The 23,913-nt window shown below is 38.7% G+C and overlaps 1 pseudogene; it reads right to left on the bottom strand.

The window, feature by feature from the left end:
- Positions 1–3,126: 3,126 nt before the first annotated feature.
- Positions 3,127–7,795, bottom strand: LOC121770269 (annotated as a pseudogene).
- Between the last annotated feature and the right edge of the window lie 16,118 nt (positions 7,796–23,913).

Below are 23,913 nucleotides of genomic sequence, written 5' to 3'. Positions count from 1 at the left end.
GGGAACCAAGGGAGAGAAAGAGAGGAGGAGGAAGAAGGACCACCGCCGGAAGTGGCGGTGGCGCGACGGCGGCACCGGAGGGAGGCTGGCGGCGGCGGAGGCGATGTGTGAGAGGGAGGAAGGCTATTGTGCATTTTGTGAAATGAGGGAGGAAGACAAGTGCTAGGGTATTTGAGTGTGTATCATTTAATTGGGCTTCTGATTTAATTACTTGGGCCGTATTAAAAAAAACATTGAGCTCAACTACTTGTGAATAAATTGGTGCAGCAGAAAATAATTAAGAAGGGCCCAGATTCGAATTTAATTTATTTTGGACTTAATTGTTGGGCTAGCATTTTTATTTACTTGGGCTAAAGAATTTAATGGTTTGGGCTAACATTTTAGTTTGTTTGGACTAAGGAGTGGAGTATATAATTTGAGCCCAACTCTTCTAATAATTGGGGCTGCGGTAAATAATTGAACGAAGGCCCGATTTCGAAACTCACTTATCTTTTGGGCCGAAAATATTAAGGAGTCCTAGACCAGTTAGAAAATACTCCCCCCGTTTCACTATAGTTGAGTCATTTTTCCATTTCGGGAAGTTTCTTCATAGTTGAGTCATTTCCATATATGGTAACTTTTTTCTCTTTCTTACTTTACTCTCTCTTACTTTATTCTCTCTACTTTATTCACTTTATACTTTATTCTCTCTACCTTTTCCTCTCTCTTACTTTTTTAACTATTTATTTAACACACCCAACATCCATTTCTTAGACTCCGTGCCCAAAAGTTCCGCTTCAACTATAGTGAAACGGAGGGAGTAATATCTTTTGGGAAGAAATCAAATTCCGGTAATCTAGCACGCTCCAAATTAATTATGGAAGAAGAAACATCAAATAATATATGAGTTTTTGTGAAAATGAAAAGGGCTTAATTAGGAGGCATACATTCCTATTACATTCCTATTAAAGTTTAAGAGTTTCTTGAAGTCTAATTAGTATATTATATTATACTTTTTTTTTCCAAAAAGGGTATCTTTGCATGTTAAAGTTGGAGCGAGAATTTCAAGTTAAGGGAACTAAACGATCAAGGTGAGCTTCCTTATACTAAAATACGAATCGTATTCTATGAAAACTCGAACACATGTTCATGAATTTTTTTAAAGATGTTGTCTTGCCATAAATGTTTTGTGTATGATGCCTATCTGTTTGGCTAAGGCCAAGTGAATTATGACTGATGATATATGTGAATTGATTCGATTTTGAGTCCTGGTAGGGTGGTGTCCCTACTTGGAACCTCTGACCGTGAACGGCAGAGAAGATGACCGTGGAAGGTGGCCACCTTCCCGGTACATGGAAACCTCTGACATGATGGGCAGGGAAGGTGACCGTGTGAGAACACCATCTCAACGGCACAATGTGATCAGATATGGCTAAGTACAGGAAAAAGGGGACTGCAGTCCAATGTTAATATTTTAGTAAGCTCGGGCTTTTTCAATAAACCCCCGAGTGTTACTGCGATGATGGCTTGACAATATTTTCAAATGTATATGTGTAATTTTCGGCAATGTGTTCACTGAGTACTTTTGTACTCAGCCCTGCATATATTTCTAAATGTGCAGGGTGAGCAGCGAAGTGGTGGAGGAAGTGCTATTGAGACAAGACATTTAATTCAGTCAGATTTTGACTCTCGGAGGTTAATGTCTTCATACATGGAACCGCGTTCATTTGTTTCCGTTGTGCATCTTAAAAGACTCAAGTCTATTTTGTTCAAAACTCTGATATTTTGAAATTTCTTTACAAACAATTACTCGAGTTTTCATGATCGAGTATCTTTTCTTCTATGTATCAGCACTTGATTAGTCATGTATCGCAACCAATGCTTGATTTTATTTTCCCATTATTTCTTTCCCCGCTTCTTATACCCCACCCCTAGTCGCGATCAACCGTGTTTTCTATCCTTAGAAAATGCGGTCGTGACAGCTGCGCTCTTGCCGCTGGCGCGGCGCTGCTTGATGCATCGAGCACGTCCGTGCCAGCGAGCAGCCGACGTGGCGTGTTCTGATTGGCCAACGGCATTTTCGTTGGAAATTCATTTTTTTTAAAAAAATTAAAAAATAATACCAAAAAATAAAAAAAAAAATATTTTCACAATCCCAAAAAAATGGCCGTTTTTTTTTACCTTTTTTTGTATTTTATTTTTTTATCTCCAAAATCATCTATAAATACACACATTCATCATCCATTTTTCACATCAAATCATTTCTCATTCATATTTTTTCATACAACTTATCTACACCTTCATCTCTCACTCAAACCCTCAAATCGATTTCACTCATCTCATTGCTGAAGCGGAGCGCGAAGAACCAGAATACTATGAACAACATCGTGCCGCCTATGAAGCCTATGTCGCAGCGAATACCCCCGCCCCTCCTCCTCAACCAACTAGATCAACTCACCGCTACATCCATCGTGACCGGGAGGGAGCCAACGAAAGGCTCGTTGCCGACTATTTTTCCGACGAAGGACTGAGGGCGGCTAGCTTTTACGACGTGGATGAAGTCGGAAGCTCAATCGCGAGGTCTCCCCCACCTGAGGTGTGCATACGACGGTGGGTGAGAGGATCGAAACAAGGCACACAATGCGCGATACCCGAACCCACGTTGAGCTACAAGAAGACCTAATCAAACACATTTGAGCGAAATTCGGCCACGAGTAGTGGGTTTTTTTAATTTTATGAATTTAATTATGTAATTTTTAATTTTTAGGATTTAAATTATGTAATTTTTAATTTTTAAGACTTTAATTATGAAAATTTTAATTTTTAGAATTTTAATTATGTAATTTTTAATTTTTTTTGTAATTTGTAATATTATTCCGGTTATTTTTAATGCATTTTAATTTTGTGGAAATATTTTTATATAAATTGAATAATAGAATGGTGGGACCCTTGAGCTTGTCCTTGCGGAAGAGCACGGATGTGGGTATTGTGCTCTTGCCTAAGAGCAGGGGGTAAAAGTGGTTTGCGCTCACATCCGTGCTCGTTGGCAAGAGCACGGATGTGGATGCTCTAACAATCACAAAACATATAGAACTTGCTACACTTGATAAAATTCATGTGCTACATGTAAACAAGTCTAGTTTTTAGTTATAAGCTGAACCAATACATATAAGCAGAAGTTGACGGATAACCACCATCAAATATCCCTCTCAACGCCATTGCTCTCTTCCCAACTTCCTCGTCATCCATCACTGCCTTAATCCCTCTAATCACATCAATCTTCTTCACCATTATCGATTCCTCATCACTAATCTCCACCTTCGATCCCTCATTCAAATACTTAGCCACCAAATTCGCATCATAAAATTGGTCTCCCCTAATCGGCCATCCCAATATCGGGACGCCGCAGCATATGGCCTCCACAGTCGAGTTCCACCCACAGTGCGACAAAAACCCTCCCGTCGAGGGATGGCTCAGTATCGACAGCTGCGGCGCCCATCCCTTTATCACAAGCCCTCTATCCCCAACCTTTTCCTCCAAGCCACGTGGCTCGTACTGATACGGGAATATCTTCAAGAATATCCCTCATATCTTATTAATTATTTAGTTATCATATCTTTCTAGCATATTTATTTCTTTTTCATTAAGCTTGGTTTATTTCTTGTTCATTAAGTTAGAATACTCCTATTATAAATAGGAGACATTGTTATTTTCTTCAAGGAAGGAATATCAGAATTATCTTTACTTTTATCGTCTCTTTCATTTCCTGCAATTTATTTCTTGCTATTTGGTCGATAATTGGCTGCTCGACGGGATTCTCCCCGCGAACGAACCAATATCTTCTCAGCGATTTCTCGCAGTTATCCCTCGATACGAGTTTACTCGTATCATCTGGTGCTTTCATCCGGATCTCATCCTCTGTATTTTCGCCATCATGTCATTCACCTACACTAACTACCAGCATCACCAATTCGACAGACAGTTCTCCTTGCCACTGCCTATGCCGAGCCCCACATCGTGTTGGTACCCCAAGAGACAAGACGTGCAACTTGGGTACTCTTATCCAGATATGGCGGCTGTCTCAAATCTGGAGACTCGGCTTGACAACACAGATCGGTTCGTTGAAGTACTTCGACCTCCAGCACGCCCGCAACCTGATCCGGACCCCTCATATAATCAGCCGCACTATTCTGGTGCAGCGATGAACACCCATCTTTTCGGAGGGTACCGTCAGCAACCTCATTACTTGAACCCTAATATTGATGGGCAGCCTCTGTATCCTTGCTACCAGCCGGACGAGTATGAACGGCGGGCTGATAACCAGCTGTTTGTGCCCCAACATCCGCCCTATAGCTTCGATTCGTGCCGTGTTGTAGAGATTAGTGCCCCTCCGTCGCCGGAACCACTGCCACATCAAACTACAGACCCTCCGTATGACTTGCCATGCCCGCCGCCTCCCTATCTGCCTGCGCGCCAACAGCCGCCCTTTACAGACTTCGATTCGCCACTCGAACCCAGCACCACATCACAGCTCCAGCCGCCAGACCAGACCCAGCCACAGCATATGCATTCGGGCCTACCGACCATCGACTACTACCAGTCGTTGTCGTTATATCTACAACCTCTCGATCCCCCAGATTGGCAAGATCATTTAACAACCAACAATATCGGCCATACGGAGCCTTTCGGCATGCCACATGATCCGGTGACGTTAGATTTGGAACCACACCTATCGGTGGTTGCCTTGGTTTCAAAGCTCGAACGCCTAACCGCAGATGTCGAGCAATTGGTATCCCGGATGGATGCAAACGAACGTCTCTCAGGCGATCCCCAAGGACAGTCGCTGGGCTTGTCCCCTAACCCACCGCAGTCACCAGACTATGTTCAACCATTTCCTTACTATCAGCAGCCCCTAACTGCTGTCCTGCCGCCTCAGTCATTGCTTGCTGCTGCCCCGAGCTCGATGAAAAAGCTCAACTCCACTGCACTGGGATCCGTCGAGAATACATTTGAAGAACATGTCACAGATTTGGAGAAAGATGGTGAGGGGTTTTCATCGTGTGGAGAGATTAATACTTTGCATGAGATTTCCATATGTGTGATTCATGAGTGTGATGACTGCTCTAGTTCTCCTTTCGGCAAGAGGATAGTGACCGAAGAATTTCACAAATTTGATGATAAAATTATTAATGATGAAGTGGATTCAGATGTGGTGATGAGGCGTCTTTCAATTTAATTTGTGATTCAGCGCTCGACGCCGATGCTAGGCTGATTCCTCCTCGAATAGACTCCGATGCTAGGCTGATTCCTCCGCGAACAGACACACCGTCACCCCAGCTCTGTGCCTCATCTTTCTGGTTCGATATGTCCATGGATTACCACAAGGAATATTGGGACGCCGTTGATTCCCAATGCCTCTCGCACCCTTATCCATCTCGCAGCTGTCAACATGCTGCCCCTGTTGTTCCACCGCCACCACCGCAACACTCACCCTCTTGCTGGAGCACGACGAGCCATTGCTGCTCAGCCGCACCGCTGCCCTCAACAGCTGCTACTCCGTCCTTGAATCTGCCCCCGCTAGCTCCTCCGTGCAGCTCCGATATCATTGGAGATGAGGGTGATTTGCTAACCATGATGACTCTGTCGTACTACCCCAATATTAGGTATGATTCAATGAAGTTAATTGTCGATGATAGTGATGAATCAGTAAAATCTTGCTGCAATTGAAGAGCTGTTAGACGATGATGAGAGTGATGGATTTCTGAAAAGAAGCAAAGATCTCTCTACTAATCTTCGAAACACTCAATCAGTTAATTTTTGGGTAGAGAGTGCATTGCTGGATATATCATGGCTTACATATGTTACTTCCATTGGAGAAGACATTGATGAGTCCTTTGTAATCCATGGTAATTTTCTCGTTGTGATGGTACATTTTGCTATAACTAATGCAGTTGAAGAGGTGGCTGATTCAGAAAGTCAGATTGTAGTGGCTTCAAAAATTCTGATTTCCAGTGGAAAAGTGGAGGCTCCTCTTGTGGACTTTCTTGGAAGAATTTTAGAGTTTGGTGTCTTAGCCGAGGGACTTATGAACAATCGATCTAAGATTTGTCCAAGGATTTCTCCAGTTGATCTATTCGTCATGGGTTCTTCATCAACGCTCTTTGTTGGTTTTTGGTTTCCACCTTGAGGACAAGGTGAATTTCAACCGTGGGGGAGTTGATACGGGAATATCTTCAAGAATATCCCTCATATCTTATTAATTATTTAGCTATCATATCTTTCTAGCATATTTATTTCTTTTTCATTAAGCTTGGTTTATTTCTTGTTCATTAAGTTAGAATACTCATATTATAAATAGGAGACATTGTTACTTTCTTCAAGGAAGGAATATATCAGAATTGTCTTTACTTTTATCGTCTCTTTCATTTCCTGCAATTTATTTCTTGCTATTTGGTCGATAATTGGCTGCTCGACGGGATTCTCCCCGCGAACGAACCAATATCTTCTCTGCGATATCTCGCAGTTATCCCTCGATACGAGTTTACTCGTATCACATACCCTCCCTCCTCCTCTTCCGAGTCTGGGGCCGAGGCGGCTTTCCCTCCAAACATGTTGGCAGGCGGGCCGGGCTTTCCGGCCCCGGGCTGGATCACCCAAATAAACGATTTGTCCGTCTCCGCCAGCGCCGCCGCCAGCTCGTTGTACTCCGCTACCCGAACGACATGTAGATGACAGAGCCACGTGGCTTCGAGTCCAGCCACTGGATCACCTCGTCTTCCGTGTAGTTCGTCTCCCTGCCCAGCCTGCTGTCCCCGTCCCGCACAACCGACCCGATCGATCTCCAGAACGAGTCCGACAGCAGCGGCCCGACTCCTAAAACGGGCTTTCCGGTCAGGCCGGAGAGATACTCAAGAAACGGAGCTTCAAGACCATCACAGGTGTTGGTGATCAAAGCCACTGAGTCTTTAGTCTAATCCACCCACCGCCCGAGCGGCCCCCCTGACTTGGGGGGGCCCATATTCGGGCCTCTGGGCCTGCCGCCGGCCCGAGCCTTCCTCCGGCGATCCCGTCTCTTGACATCCATATCGCTCATGGCGATGGCATCGGGAAGCCCAGGAAGTGTTCGGTCCGGGCCGGGCTCGACACCGTCGGCTTCGGCCTTGTCCGCGGCGTACTCCATGACGGTGGCGCAGGCGCCGGAGGTGAAGAAGGAGACGATGGGGATGTTGAATCTCTTGAAGATGGGCTTGGTCCAGCTCATCAAGACGTCGATGACGACGAAAGCGGGCCGAGCATTGTGGTAGGTTGAGGAGAGGAAGGATTCGATCCCGGGCCCGAGGGAATCGGAAACGGTATCGAGTGGTAAGGGTGGGATTTGGGAGACATGGACGAAAGGGTGGCGGTGGAGATCAGAGGGGATGGAGGAGGAGAGATGGGAAGGGATGATCAAGATTGATTTGCGGTGGGGTGAGGAGAGGCGTTTGCAGAGCTCGGCGCAGGGGAAGAGATGGCCTTGTCCGAAAAAGGGGAGGACTAAAATATCTGTTGCAGCGCCTTCCATTTCTTGATTTTAGAGCTTTGTTTGGATTCTTGATTGCTATATATGCGTGCGTGTGGACTGTGGTTTAAATTATTGAATTAGATCGAGATTTGTTGGTGAGGAGTGAGAGGGAAGGAAAGATTGGGACGTGTTTTTCAACGGCTATGTCGGCTATGACATAGAAAGTATCGAAGAATACCCCCAAAATAAAAGAAACAGTAACGACCAAAATTGGTCATCTTTTGGATTTTTTGTCTTAGAATATCAATATATAGACATTTTACCATTTTGATCCTGGACTAACTGTTCTGTTAAAAATTAACGGCCAACAAGTTTAATCTCGATTTTGATCAAATTAAACTTTTAATTCTGATTTTTTACTCCCTAATTATTTTAGTAAATATTCTTTTCAAATTAGAAATAACTAATAGTCTAGGGTTCTTATTTATTTATGTTTTTTACAAGTGAGACTTATATTCCACTTCTTATTTCATCTTGCGCGTTTACTCCTTTTCTTTCGTCTTCTTCCTTCCTCTCATCTTTCATCTTCTCCCTTGCTCTCATCTTTCATCTTCTCCCTTCCTCTTCCAGAGAGATTTCGGAAAAATGGGCTAAATACGCAAGCCTTTCGAAATTTAGGATTAAATTCGCACGCCTTCAAAATATGAGATCATGACATACGAATTTTTCGGAATAAGAGATTTTTGAGGTTTTATCTATTTGAGGGAACATCTTTTTTGGTCCACGAACTTTACCAAAATATCATTTTAGGTCCGTGAACTTTGAAAATATCATTTAAGGTTCACAAACTATGAGTTAGTATCATTTAAGGTCCATCAACTATGAGTTAGTATCATTTGAAATACTTTTTACTTTGGACGAAAATACCCTCAAGACCTTAAAGGGTGTATATTTTTAATAAATTTATCATATACTCATATTTTTTTATAAATATCTTTACAATATATTTTTGCCAAATTTTCTAAATATAATTTGACCTTTAATATTATCATTTAATTTTGTCACATGCAAGAAAAGATCTGTATTTAATTTTTTATTATTAAAGAAAAGTTCTTTATTCAATTTTTAAAAAAATTAATATAAAAAATTGAAGAAGCAATTTTACTTGCATGTCACAAAATTAAGTGATAATATTTAAGATCAAATTATATTTAGAAAATTTGTCAAAAATATATTGTAAAGATATTTATAAAAAAATATGAGTATATGATAAATTTATTAAAAATATATACACTTTAAGGTATTGAGGGTATTTTTGTCCAAAAAAACTTGGAAATAGTAAAAAGTACTTCAAATGATACTAACTCATAGTTGGTGGACCTTAAATGATACTAACTCATAGTTGGTGGACCTTAAATGATATTTTCAAAGTTCACGGACCTAAAATGATACTTTGGCAAAGTTCGTGGACCAAAAAAGATGTTCCCTCTATCTATTTTCTCTTCTTTTTTCTTGTTATTTCTTTCATGATATTTATAAATTGACCAAATTACCCCTAATTTATTCACTACAATTTTTTATTCCAATTATTTTCACCCAAATCACCAAACACCAGTTCCAACAATTAGCAATTGAAATCCTAGAACGTCTTTCTCTACCCTCATGCGCAGCCTCCAATTTGCAATCTTTCTCTTTCTCTTTCGTTTTTCCACTCTTCCTCTCGCCCTATCTTTTCTCTTGTGCAGCCGCCAGCGACCACACAAAGTGGTCCTTTGTTCACTTCTTCATCGGCGCTGCTGCTGCGTACCATCATCCCCTGCTCTCTAAATCAGTCGGAGCCTCCCATCACACTGTTGTAGTAGCATGTCTTAGCCACTGTCGCTCGATGGCAACCACGCGACCTCGCCTCTTCCGGTTTCGAGACCGTCCACCGCCGCCATCTCCGGAGACTCTTAGCACATGTCGCCTCTCTCCCTCGCACCCTTATTTCAAAAGCAACTGGACACCTCAGTCTTCTCTCATGGCATCCATCCCCAAATTTAGAGAGCTAAAATCCGTCGACTATCTCTTCTCTCTCTTGTTGCACAGCCAAACATTTCCATCGCTCGGTTCAGGCGACGTCATCGCGACTCGCTGACAGCCAGTGTCACCCTCTCCGTGCTCAGCGCCGTCAGCCCTCTCAAATTCGCCACGACACAACATCGTCGCTGCTCGAACTCCCTCGCCAGCCGCCGTGCCTCATCGACACAACGTGTCGTCTGCTGTCCGGAGATCCTCGAGCCCGAAATCAGTCTGCTTAGGGCTCATGTTCTCATCGAGCATGAGGTCTCGAACTTCAGGTTTCCATGGGTAATCATTTGGAGGCGGCGGTGTTTTGGGTGAAAATTAGATTGTAATAAAAAATAGTGTTAAAATTTTAGTGAAAATGATAGAGGGCAATTTGGTCAATTTATAAATATTATGAGAGAAATAATAAGAAAAAGAAGAGAAAATAGATAAAAATTCAAAAATCCCTTGTTCCGAAAAATTCGCATGCCACGATCCTAAATTTCGAAAGGCGTGCGAATTTAATCATAATATCGAAAGGCTTGCTTATTGAGCCCCTTTTTCCGAAATTTCTCCCTCTTGCACCTCTTCAACTACATTTGAACACATCTCAAATTGCACAAATTCACAATAAATTCAAATTTCTCAATTCACAATTTCTGTAATTCAAAACGCATTTGAGTTCCACGATCTCACTCAATCCTATCACGCACAGATCAAAACCTAATCACATAAAAAACACAACATACCTGCTTCGACATAGGGCCGGAGGAATTGAGCTCTTCACGGACGAGTCGCCGGTGGCGATGTGCGGGACGCCGAGGAGAAGCGAGAGGCGGCTGGCGTAGGTGCCTTTTCCGACGCCGGGGCACCCGAGGAACACCCACTGGACGTTCCTGCCCTTGGGATCCACGCGGGGAGGGGGTTTGAATTCGGTCGTGGCGGCCGAGGAGAGGGACCTCCGGATTGAAAATGCGGCGGAGGAGGATCGGAAGAGGCGATTCATGGCCACCATTTAGCGGTGGTGGAGACGAGGGCGAAGAAGATGAAAGAAAATGAGTAAACTATTATTTATTTCTAATTTTAAATGAATATTTACTAAAATAATTAAGGAATTAATTAGGGAGTAAAAAATCAGAATTAAAAGTCTAATTTGGTCAAAATCGGGATTAAACCCGTTGACCGTTAGTTTTTAACGGAACAGTTAGTCCAGGACCAAAATCGTAAAATGTCCATATGTTCAGGACCAAAAAATCCAAAAAATAAAGTTTAAAACCAAAATCGTAGAATGACTATATGTTCATGACTAATTTTGGCCTTTACTTTAAAAGAAAATGAAATGTGAACAATGAAAACTCTCTGGAGATGCCATTTATTTAATATTTAATTAATTTTTATATTTTTCATATCATTTTTCATATCAACAATATTAATCCAACTTAGTCATATAATTTTTAATTATTTATTAATGATCACCTAACCATATTATTATATATATATTTATATTATTTTTAATATAATAATAATATATTTTTATATTATTTTTAATATAATATTATTATATGAAATATTTTTTTACACAATAAAATTTATAAAAAAAACACAATAAATAACAACAAAAAATTATAAAAACCAACAGATAATAAACATAAATTACAAATACAAGATTGAAAATACGAAATTGTATGAAAGAAAAAAGATTATAGGAGGAGAAAAGATGATATCTATACTAATCTAAAGTGCCAGTTTGATGAAATGACATTTTTACCCTTTTTTGGAGGGAAAATGTGAAGCTATTTTATTTACCTTTTTGGTCATTTCGAGAAATGACAACCATTGGGCAAAAAATTAGTTTGATAGTTTAAATACAATCTTTAAGGAATAAAAAGCTGCAGCTTTGCAGTCTTAAGAGTATATGGGGATGGGGTACAGGACAATCTTGAAGCAAAATCTCTATATATACCAATACAAAAAAATCACAATACTTCAATTCAATAAGCTCTATTTTGACAGATCAGTGCCAGAAAAAAAAGCACAATGGCTCAATGTTTTCTGCCTTTTTACTTGCCCAAGATAAAATCGGTCGGAGCACACAAGACGGTGGGGAAGGTGAAGCAGGATGGAAGGAACCCGGCGAAGCAAGCGGTGGAGCGACGTGCAGGGCCGTAGGCGCGGGTGGCGGCGCCGCAGGCTGGTGGGTGTGGCGGCGTGGTGGCGAGGCAAGGTGAGTTCAGCCGATTGGAGAGAGGGAGAGGAGGCGCCGACTGGAATAGAGGGAGGAGGTGAAGCAGGTTGGAAGGAAACCGGCGAAACAGGGCGGTGGAGCGTGGCGGCTTTATGACAAGGAGAGAGAGATGAAGGGAGAGGAAGAGAGGAGACGCCTTTTTCATTAGGGTTTCTAGGGTCTATCATGTGTTATTTGGAATTTATATTTTATTTTATTAATTTATGAATTCAACAATTAGGGAGGAGAGAGGAAGAACGTTTTTTTCATGTAGCGTTTATAGTGTAATTATGTGTTATTTGGGATTTATATTTTACTTTCATTAATTTATTATTAATTATTAATTAATTGTTAGTGTACCAATTTACTATACTAAATTATTTGGATCCAAAAAATTTAGAATCTTATACTGAATTCGTATGGTAAAATTTTATTTAATTAAAAATATAAAAGTATTGATGATAAAAAAAAAATTAAAAGATTTCGAATTGAACATAGCGTGTAATTATTTTTTCCAACTAATAATAATTTGAAGAGAAGAAACTATATAGTACAAAAATCTATAATTAATTTTTTTATTTGAATAGAGTTCTAAAGTTAGGGCTATATTATTATGTTTTAAAAGCAAGGTTTAATATGGACTACTAATTTATTGAACTTTGTATAATATATATTGTCCAAATTTTTATTTTTAATTAAGTAATTAAATTTATATATTAATTAATTTGTCTTCTATTTGATTTATTCTACTACTAGATAAGATAATTTTGTTTATGACTTTGAGTTCTATTTCTTTTTTATAATTTTTAAAATATTATCATGTACTATTGAATTTAATTTTGATGAAAATGCATTTATTAATTGTGATTTTATTTTCTTCGTTTTATCATGTCTACTTAATTCTAAAAAATATATTTTTAGTTATAAACAATTATGTTCCAATTTCAAAACTTCTGAATTACTGAGTTTGTTATTGTTTTTCTTATTTTTTGTTTGCTTTTATGAATATTTATGTTTTGTTTTGTTAATCGAAACTGGTGAATTATTTATATGTTCAAATAGTTTGTTTTTTTTTCTTTTGTAAAGAGTAGTATTACATTTTTCTTTATTTGTATGTCTTATTCTATTTCATCCACACATTTCCTCTTTTGTTATTTCTTTTATTTTATACTACTACACTCATATCAAATATTAAAATAGTACTCCCTTCGTTCCATAGTAGTGGAGTCATTTTGTCATTTTGATACGTTCCATAGTAATCGAGTCATTTCCTTTTTTAATAAAGTCAACATAGTCTTCTCACTTATTTTACTGTCTCTTACTGTATTCTCCCTTCATCTCTCTACCTTTTTTCATTTCTTACTTTATCCTTCACTTACTTAACACAATTTTTCTTAGATTGCGTGCCGAAAAGAAACGTCTTCATTACTATGGAACGGAGGGAGTATACAATCATCTACTAAAATATGAAATGTTTCATTGAGAGTGGGTTGACACAAGTACAAATATCTTTATGTTGTTGTTTATAATATTTTTAATTGTTTATACTATTACAAATACTTATTTTAATTAGTTTTTATCTCTAAATATATTTTATACTTATATACTCTAGAATCTTTATTTTAAGGTAATACATCTTCATTGTTTAAATATATTTTATACTTATATACTCTATGTTTTGGCTTCGATAGACTCCTTGCTTTCCAAGGTAGGTGATACGCAATTTGGATGGCCAACACTTAAACCTATATAGCAACACGAAACATTGAAGAACTTTCATCATCTGCAAAACGAAGATGGATTATTAGAATTTGATCCCTTCAAAAACGTTCAACACGAAAAGGAAAGGCAAGTGATATGATCTCCACGAGTAATTGTGTACTCCATAATAATAATAAGAAAGAGCAATATATAAGCTAATGCGCCAATAAATAACCAAAAATAAAATAATGATTACATTGAGTAGGTGAATATTTACACGCACGAAAATCTTCTAAAATAGCACTACTACCCCACCAATTAATTAATCATAATGTCAACGATCCACCATTTCAGTTTCACAGTTGTATTAGCAAGACATTCACACGATGCCACGACAGTTACATACACCAAATATTATTATAGCATCCCCTTTTTAAATCAATTTATGAAAAAATCACATATGTACGCCCAAAGTTTGATATACAATTAGTCCAATCTAGAATATAACAAAACACAAAGTAATCAAGTCTAATTTCAGAATTTCAGTATGGAAAAAAGGTAAAGAATCTACTATCTATCATAATCTAAAGTGTCAGTTTAATGAAAAGACTTATTTACCCTTTTTGGAGGGAAAATGAGAACATGATAGATGTGAATGTCTGTATTTACCTTTTTTTTATATGTTATTATGTTTTTTAATAACATGATAGATGTCACACTTCTATATATGAAATATTTCATTTATAGTTAATGAGTAAATTCTTCATTTATTATAAATGTTTTATTTATAATCACATTTATGTTTTTGTAAATCTTTATATTGTTTTTAATTCTTAGTTTCTATATTTCATTAAAATTTATATTCATTATTTAAAAATTATATGCCCCGTGCATAGCACTGGTGTAAATACTAGTTTTATATATGCTAAACTATGGCAAATGTGATCTTTATTTATAGATTATGAAAAAAAATATAAATTTAGCATGTAATTTTTATAATTTTTAATATAATTTATTAAAGATATATAAATAAAAAAAAGAAATTTATCAATCATTAGGGTGTCCACTATAAAGCGGACACCCCCAATAGCCCCGCCCCAGTTTTTGTCCATAGCCCCAGTTTTGTTGTCCACAGCCCCAAAATTCTATTTCCGCCACTATGGTGGACACTTGCAATAGCCCCCAAATTTTACAATCAATTTTCATTTTAAAATATTTTTAGTTTTAATCAGGTATAATTAAAATAATCGCAGTGTAAATAAATAAAAAACGAGGTAATTAGGGCCGAATATTCGTTGTATTGCAAACGGGTAAAATTATACAATGGATAATTAAATTAAAAACGAGGTAATTAGGGTCGGAACGGGCGTTTCCACCCGTGCTGCCGGCGTATCTGGGATGCCGGAACTGAGCAGACCCATCATAGTATCAAATGCGTCTTGATCTGCTTCGGTTAACGGAGATTGGCTGGCTTGGAAAGGGGAACCCGGACGCGGCTGGTGAAGCGCGTCTAGGTTGGGTCTGTAATCTCCAAATGCGGAGCGACTCAGATTCCGCTGTAAAGGTGGGGGCGTTGGAGAAGACCTCCACGACTGAGATGGAGGAAGGGGTGGACTCGATGCCCATGGTGGGGGAGATTGATTCCAACCCAATGCTGGGACGGAGTCGCGCCAAAGCCTGACGCATAGGCGCCAAATCCCGATGGCTGCGAAGGATAACGGATGTGATGGATTGCTGCCATAGCCCGATTCCTGAGAGTCGGGTGATTCGTCGTCTCCTCGGTGCATTTTTAGAGAGTGGTTGTGTAGATAGTGAGAGGGATGGATTTTGTGAAAATAGTGAAAAATAGGTGGTGGGGAGTGGTAAAAATTCGAAAATCCGCCAGCGCCGCACCGGATGTCCGCCCACTATGGTCGCCGCGCCTATATGCGCGGCTAATTCCTCCCCGGCGCGTCCTCGCCCCAAGCCCGCCTATCCGTCGTCCGCCGTCCCTTGCCCCCAATCCGCGTCCGCCCCGAGGGCGGACAACTTCCGCACTATAACCCGCCCGCCCACCGCCCCCACACGCGGCTATAGCCGCGTCCTCACCATAGTGGATACTCTTAGTGCCGTTTGGAGGCCACGGTCCTGGAGAGAGGAGGACCACTTCCTTCAACTTTTTATTTCTTTTTTTAATTGGAAATGAGGTGGCGATCAACCTTAAAATATGATAAACATGTTCTTACAATCTTAAAAAATAAGGGTATCATATTTTGCATTGAAATGATTTTCTAGGATCTAATATTCAAATCCTATCTTCTTTATAGACATCCGTCGAGGTGTTTACAACACAAAATGCCAAGGTGATTTCATTTGATAGCAGTTAACTAAGATATGTTTGAAAAGTCATGTATCAAAATTTGTGATTTAGGAAAATTAAGGAAGTTGAAGGAGGTGCTTTTAATTCTTCATCTGGGAAGATGTAAAAAAAGTGACAAATAGTGGGACAAGAAGTCAAACGTCTTTACCTTATGGGACTTGTTGTATTGCTTAGTTTTCAAGTCAGGTAATGCATTGGCCACAAAGCAGGTCAATTAGTAATATTAATTATTGTGGAAACAAGATAATGTAGAGGCAATAAGTAGGAGTACTAGGTTATTTGTTTGCAAAAAGATAGTCTTAGTTTAGATATAAATTTCTTTAGCATCAAAACAAAGGTAGAAGTGAATCTTGATTGTTGATTTAGAACTAGAGGTCTTTTATAAAAAAAATTAAACAAGAATACATACAATTACAAATTTAAAAATAAGAAATATCTAAGAAATAAAAAAAAGAATAAGAATAAGAAGAATATCCTAGAAATAATGCACGCTGGTAGACTGCTAGTAAAGAAAGAATTATTTAAAATTTTATACTCTATTATCTTTTTACATAAGTAATTATTTATAATAGAAGTATTTCTTAAAATTCATGTAAATAATTAAAAGGTGGATAATTCATTGAGAATGACTTACATATAATTAAGGATAGTTCAGATCGAAACTCGTAGACAGACCCAACTTGCCTATTCAATTTAGATGATTAATTAGGTCATTTTCCTTGCAAAATAATTAACTTTTAAATACTTGCATGTTTTGCTTTAAATATTATCAAAAAAATTAATTCCTGTATGTGACACTAGAAGATAAGTCATAAGTACCGACTCCGCACAATTTAAATCCATATGGAGCTGTCTGTTAGGTTCAAAGTCAATATACTATTTGGGCTGTTACTAATTTTAGAAGAATTTGTTGGAGATGAACTTCATTAACCGATTTTGAAGGAAATATTGTTGTAAATTTATAAAATATCCAGAATTAGAATATAGAACTATAGTAGGAGTAGAAGATAAAAAAAGAAAAAGAAGATCCTAGAACGAATGTACAGATTATTCATTATTTAGTTAACCGACACTCACCCACTATTCAATTACATATAATGATACTATGGAGTACTATATTTTAGTCGGGGGTGGAAATTGAATTATTAAATATCCTTTTTTAGAATAGAATTACGTTTAATGCAATCTCGGCTCTTCGCTTACAGTAAAGTATACTAGTAGTAATTTTTATGGACTTTGAGATTAATTAACCTTTAATCCTCGGTGATTATACTTCGCTCACAAATCAAGTCAGTTAGAATTTATCAAATCATTGGATGACTAAAATAATTGTAAGAAATGCAAGAATCTTAAATTTAATATGTGTCCATTTTAATCTGATAAGAGTTTTTAATGTTAAATAGATCAAATAAGTGAGTGGAATATAAACTCTACTTTATATATATTAATTTTAAAATAAAATATATGGCAAAATAAGTTAATGGAATATAATGAAAAATTACTAAAAATAATAAAATGAAAAATTAAGTCGTACTTATAATAAAGACATAAAGTGGAGATACAAAGACGTATCATCTCTCAACTGCAACTCAATCCGATCATTCCTTCCTACCTCTCCACCACCTGCAAGTGCAACCAAATAATTAAACAAACAAAAAACTGACCATGCAATTAAAAGGAATAGGTAATTTTACCTCATATTATTAGGATGTTACATTTAATTTGGTGTATTTGTTTTTGAAACGCTAACGAGTCGAGAGATGGGGAATGAGCAAACTATATCTTCGCCAACTCCTCACCCTTCTCTTTTACACATTGCGCTGCCAGCTGCAAACAACGATACTACTATTTTTCAGTAGATAACATTAACAATAAATTAGTTTCATCTCAATTTACATCAGATCTAGTGTTGTACTACATCAGTACCTTTCTTATTTTTAGGTAAAAACTTTTGAGATGACATTGTAACTTTTCAAGATCTGTAGCCAAAAGTTGTCATAGTTGTGAATATGCTTCTCGTTTGTAAAAGACTTGGCAAGTCACCTAATATGAGTATATTTTTCACATATCATAACAAAATAAAATATTATGATAATATATACTTCCACCGTCCACATTAGACATCCCATTTTTTGATCGGCTCAGGTTTTAATTTTTTTTTTTAATTGCGAGTTCGGGATACATTCGGCAATCTAGCTAGGCGTCCTCCAGCCCCTCATGTCTCGAATACTAGCCCCCCCAGCCGGCGGCCCGTTAGCATGGCCCCCCTCAGGCCCGCAGTCTAGCCTCTCCGACTTGGTCCAGGCCCGTACCATCACCCTCAGACTGGTCCAGGTCCAGTCCCTAGCCAGCTTTGCCAAGCCCCAAGGCAACAAGCCTTGTAAAGGCCCACATGGGAAATTAATCCCAAGTTGCGCCATCCAGGATTCGAACTCAAGACCTCCTGGATGGCGCGGTATCCTTGCCACCCTTCTCAACCACTTGAGCTAGGGGGCTTGGATTGCCACCCTCCTCAACTCAAGACCTCCTGGATCGGCTCAGGTTTTAATGAATGGTTAAACTTTATAAATAAAAGTGGTTGAAGAATTAGTGTAATGTGAGTCATACTAAATTATATTAATGTTATAAAATGTGAATGAAATGAGTTAGGGTGTGTTTGGGAGCATGGAATTGGAGCCTTCAATTCCAAATCCAATGTTTGGCACCACAAAAATGTTTGGATTTGGAATTGAATTGCAATTCCAAATCTTCCAATTCCACAATTTGAATTCCATATCAAAAGTAGGAAATTTGAATTCCAAATAGTCATAAAATTAGATAAATTCACTATATATCCACAACACACACTTCACACACTACACATATTTCACACACTTCACACACTACACACACTACACGTATTTCACACACTTCACACATTCCAAACACTACACACATTTCACACATTTCACACACTACACACACTACACACATTTCACACACTACACGCATTTCACTCACTACACACATTTCACACAGTACACACATTTCATGCACTTCACACACTACACACATTTTACACAAAATACGCACACTACACATAAAATAACACACTATTCACAAACTGAAATTTCAAATTTGGTTCAGTTTTTAGTTTTTTGGTTAGTTCAGTTTAATCATTTTGAAAATTTTAATTTTTCGATACGGTTCGATTCGGATCGAAAAAATCTTAAAACAAAAAAAAATAAAAAAAAATTGGATGCTTGTAGTGTGAGAAATGCGTGAAATGTGTGTAGTGTGTGTTATGTGTGAAATGTGTGTAGTGTGTGTAGTGCGCGAAGTCTGTGTAGTGTTTGTAGTATGCGAAGCGTGTGAAATGTGTGTAGTGTGTGAAATGTGTGTAGTGCATGAAGTGTGTGGAATGTATGAAGTGTGTGAAATATGTGAAGTGTGTAGTGTGTGGAATGTGTGTAGTGTGTGAAATGTATGAAATGTGTGAAGTTTGTGTAGTGTGTGAAGTGTGTGAAATGCGTGTAGTGTGTGAAATGTGTGTAGTTTGTGGAACGTGTGAAGTGTGTGAAATACGTGTAGTGTGTGTAGTGTGTATGCGTGTAGTGTCTGTGTGTGAAGTGTGAGGAATGTGTGAAGTGTGTGAAATACGTGTAGTGTGTGAAGTGTGTGAAATGTGTGTAATTTGTGTAGTGTGTGAAATGTGTGTAGTGTGTGTATTTTGTGTAATGTGATTGTGAGTGTATTTTGTATATAGTGTGTATGCATAAATTCTTCAAATTTAATTCCATATCAAATATTTCATTTTACCAAACATAGGATTTTGAATTGAATTAGAATTCAATTCCATCCAATTCAATTCCATAGAATTTGAATTCCAATTCAATTTCAATTCTGTATTCCAAACGCAGCGTTAGAGTAATTGATGTCAACTTAATAAAAATAGTAAGTAATAAACAATATGACACTTCTAATGAGGATCAGACGAAAATGGTAAAATGAGATTTCTAATGGAGACCTGAAAAAATATTATTTTATCTCCTTTGGATAAGAAGTGAATCTAGAGTTCTTATTATTTTGTATACTCGTTTGCGAATCTATGCAAGCATCATGCACACTCGAAACATTATTTTAGTATGTTAACCCTAGAAACAATATCGTGAGATGGTTAGTCTTACAATTAACAGACTAAAATACAATGGTGGTGTTCGATTTTCAAGATAAAAAATAATACTAAGATACAATCTAGGATTTATGTGATATTATTTTAGTCATAGGGGATTAGCTATGACTAATTATCCTATGATTATTCATCGAGGATTGAGTTGTGGGGTTGAATCTCATGAACCAAACACACTACAAATTTAATCCCGGATACAATCTTGCAAACCGAACACCCCCAATGAGTATAAATTGATAACAACATGAAATACAAAAGATATTATAAATATAAACAAATCTAAATTTCGGAACACAAGATCTAAAGAAACAAAAAACAATTACAAGTAAAAGATGATGCTCAAAAGACTCAATCTAGCACAAACATCGGTTTTTCGATCAAAGATGATTATAGAAGACAAGAGATCACAAAGAAAACTGCGAGAAAGAATCCCTAGGTTCAGAGATAAGAGCGTAAAAATGATTAGAATGAACAATGTGAGAGAGGGTACTTCCCGGCCCAAATAGACTAGATGCGGCCCATAAAGTTGGAGAGACTTCATAGAGCGACCCAAATCTCAGTTAAAGGGATTAAGGGGCAATGGGCTTGAGAGATTGGGCATCTTTAATAAAATCATTGGGCCACATACCTCGCATACTCCATCTTGAAAAAAATTGTTTTTCAAGAATAATTAAATATATGTTGTGGGTATATTGGTGTGATTGAAATTTTGCTTGTGTAAAATATACGACGTGAATAGGCCTACAAATTTAATCCAATGGTTTCGGGTATACCCGATCCCGACCTAATACTCGACAGGTTTTGGGTACCCGAAACCCGAAATTATGGGTTCCCGGCCCAAATAGACTAGATGCGGCCCATAAAGTTGGAGAGACTTCATAGAGCGACCCAAATCTCAGTTAAAGGGATTAAGGGGCAATGGGCTTGAGAGATTGGGCATCTTTAATAAAATCATTGGGCCACATACCTCGCATACTCCATCTTGAAAAAAATTGTTTTTCAAGAATAATTAAATATATGTTGTGGGTATATTGGTGTGATTGAAATTTTGCTTGTGTAAAATATACGACGTGAATAGGCCTACAAATTTAATCCAATGGTTTCGGGTATACCCGATCCCGACCTAATACTCGACAGGTTTTGGGTACCCGAAACCCGAAATTATGGGTTCGGGTATGGGTTTTGGTAGATAATGTTAGGATTTTTCAGGTTTAGTGTACCCGAAATCCGTATTAGGTACCCGACTAATACCGATTAAACCAATTAACTATGTATTTGTGATAAATATTTTTATTTATTATAAATCTAGGGTAAATTTATTTAATCACATGTAGATTTATGAATTTTTCGTGTGCCTCACTTTTCTCCATTTTAAAATTAAGTAGTGTCCATTTGAAGTTTAGACTTGTAATAATAGTTAATAAATAGTATTAGTGTTATTCTTAATAATTTTCATAATATAATTTATATAAAAGAATAAATTTGAATATAATAATTTCAGGTTTATGGGTATCCGACTAGTTAGGTTCGGGTACCCGCATCGGGTATTAGGGTACCCGAATTCACATACGGGTCGGGTATTGGGTATGATATTTTTAAGATTTCGGGTTCGGGTACCCGATTTTTCGGGTTTGGGTACCCGAATTTACAGGCCTAGACGTGAAGATTGTTGGTTTCTGGGATTACAAGAGATAAAAGCCGGGCGTAATACAACCCAAAGAAGGAATACAAAAAAGATGAAACTGAACTGAAATTACAATTGTGAAATCGAAACAGTAACCGTGAGCTGTTGTTTAGCCGAGTCGAGGAGGCCTCTTTCCGCAAGACGAGATACGCCCCGGTAGTGCTCTCGGTTTGGCGTGTCGTCCCCAAAGATAAAACGACTACGTCTCTTTCGATGCAACACCGCAATCAACAGAGCTCCGGCGAACTGGATGGAGGAGAGGGCAGAGCTTTCGTCAGAAAAACAATACAGAGAGGGGGAGAGCTTATGATGCAAATGCTTGTGAATGTTGTGTCTAATGCAATGGAATGGCTAGCCTATTTATAGGCCAAGCCACCATGCAGGGTCAACCAAGCCACGAAGGCTCATCATTGCAGATTCGTAACCGTCGGCGGTTACAAGCGTGTGGCAGGAGTGTGCCTTTCGCGTGTGGAGCGTGTGGATTTCTCACGTGGCAGCCGTGTAGGCTTTGACTGTGCCACGCTTGACGATGTGTCAAGCCACTTGGATTGCTGACTCGGGGATGGTCTAAAGATTAGTAATGGTCCAGACCTAAGCCCAAAGACCACCCAAAGACCAATTGCCAATCCAAGTCCAAGATCGAGATCGGGCCCGGGCCTGAGGCTGCGAGCACGGGCACGGGCACGGGCTCGAGCTCTGGCGGGCGGCGGCGGAGGCGCGCGTGTGTGCGCGCGTGTGGGCTCTTTCACCCATCTTGATCCACTATAATTATTAAGTAACATAAGGTCCCTTAATTTAAACACATTAAAAGATGTGTTACTTCACCAATGTGGGATAATTAATCACTACTTAATTATTCCCTAAGCTTAAACTTTAAGTTTAATTAAAAGCTAATTATGCCCAACTTTAATCCACTATTTCTCACTCACCGGAAATCAGATTAGAGAAAGTGAATATACTACATTTATCTACGTAAAATGTAGATCGACGCTATATCATTTAATTTCACAAAATTAAATGTCTCGTCACATTTATTATTTGGTCAAAATCCATTGACCGGGCATATTTATTCCATGATTTCTACAATCCCCCACATGAGTGGAAATAGCCAAATGCATATGCATGCAGACACAAGCTCAACCCTCGAGAGGTATATAAGCATAAGGATAGTTAGTTGTTGGCTTTGAACCATCCATAGTCGATACCATCGGATATACAGGCGGCTTAGTAGCGCGATGCTTTGAACTAATCCCCCACGGCGTGCACCGAGACAATGGTGTTAACGCTTAAACACCTCAACCTCATCCGTTCTCACGTTTTGTGTCCATTGCGGTCTTGGACACCACTTTGGATTAATAAGTGCGTTTTATGAAGCGACCACACTTCGCACTTACATATGTGATTCTTAGTCAAGTACCTTGCCATACTTGGTCTCTTTGAGAACTTGATAAGGCTAATTTCATGCATAGGTCTAGGGCTATAATTCGTGAAATTTCTGGGTTTAACACACATTTTAAGCCAGGTGTGTGAAGATTTTCGCCAGGTCCAGCAAAGGAAGGAGACAGTTGCGTGGACCTAGGAAGAAGACGAAAGAGCGAACATTATGCGGAAAATTGCTCGACGGAGGAAGCCTCGGAGTTGAAGGGTAGAATAGAGATTTCTACGAAGACTCTAGAAGGTTATGTCCGCATCTATAAAAGGGAGAAGCATGCACACTGGAGGGATCTTCTCGGTTGGAGACCTCGAGAACAGCTGGTAGCTTAGTCCACTTTTTCACACACTTGGGTTTTTTCGTGGGGAGATTCAGGGCGTATTTGGGGTTCACATCTAGCTTTCTACATTTCGATTTGGTTGTAACACCGTCCTTCTGAGGGGCGAAGAAACAATTTAATTTCTGCTTCGTATTCTGCTGAATTCGCCGAGCTTCGCTGTTCGAAGCTCGGTCCTCTGTTTGCTTTTACCGTCTATTCCGCATTTTATGCAAGTTTTTACTTTCCGTTATGTCGATGTTGTTGATTTCTGGTTTTACTGCCGTGATCTTCTGGAATCTGTGCTAGTTTACTTATTTGGATGCGTTTCGCAATTGTCTGTTGAAACTGAGTGTAGTGAGGGAGATCGGAGTGATTTGAGTTTGCTGGGTTGTGGAATTGTTGGTGATTGTTTGAATTTGGAGTTGATCGGAGCAGATCTGTAAAAGACGGGACTTATGGAGGTGATTGCGTCTGTTGATGGGTTCGGATTGCTTGGATCC

Source organism: Salvia splendens, chromosome 16, assembly GCF_004379255.2.
Source record: "Salvia splendens isolate huo1 chromosome 16, SspV2, whole genome shotgun sequence".
Taxonomy (NCBI): Eukaryota; Viridiplantae; Streptophyta; class Magnoliopsida; order Lamiales; family Lamiaceae; genus Salvia; species Salvia splendens.
The sequence above is the reverse complement of the archived record's forward strand: the minus strand, read 5'-3'. Positions and strand labels throughout refer to the sequence as shown.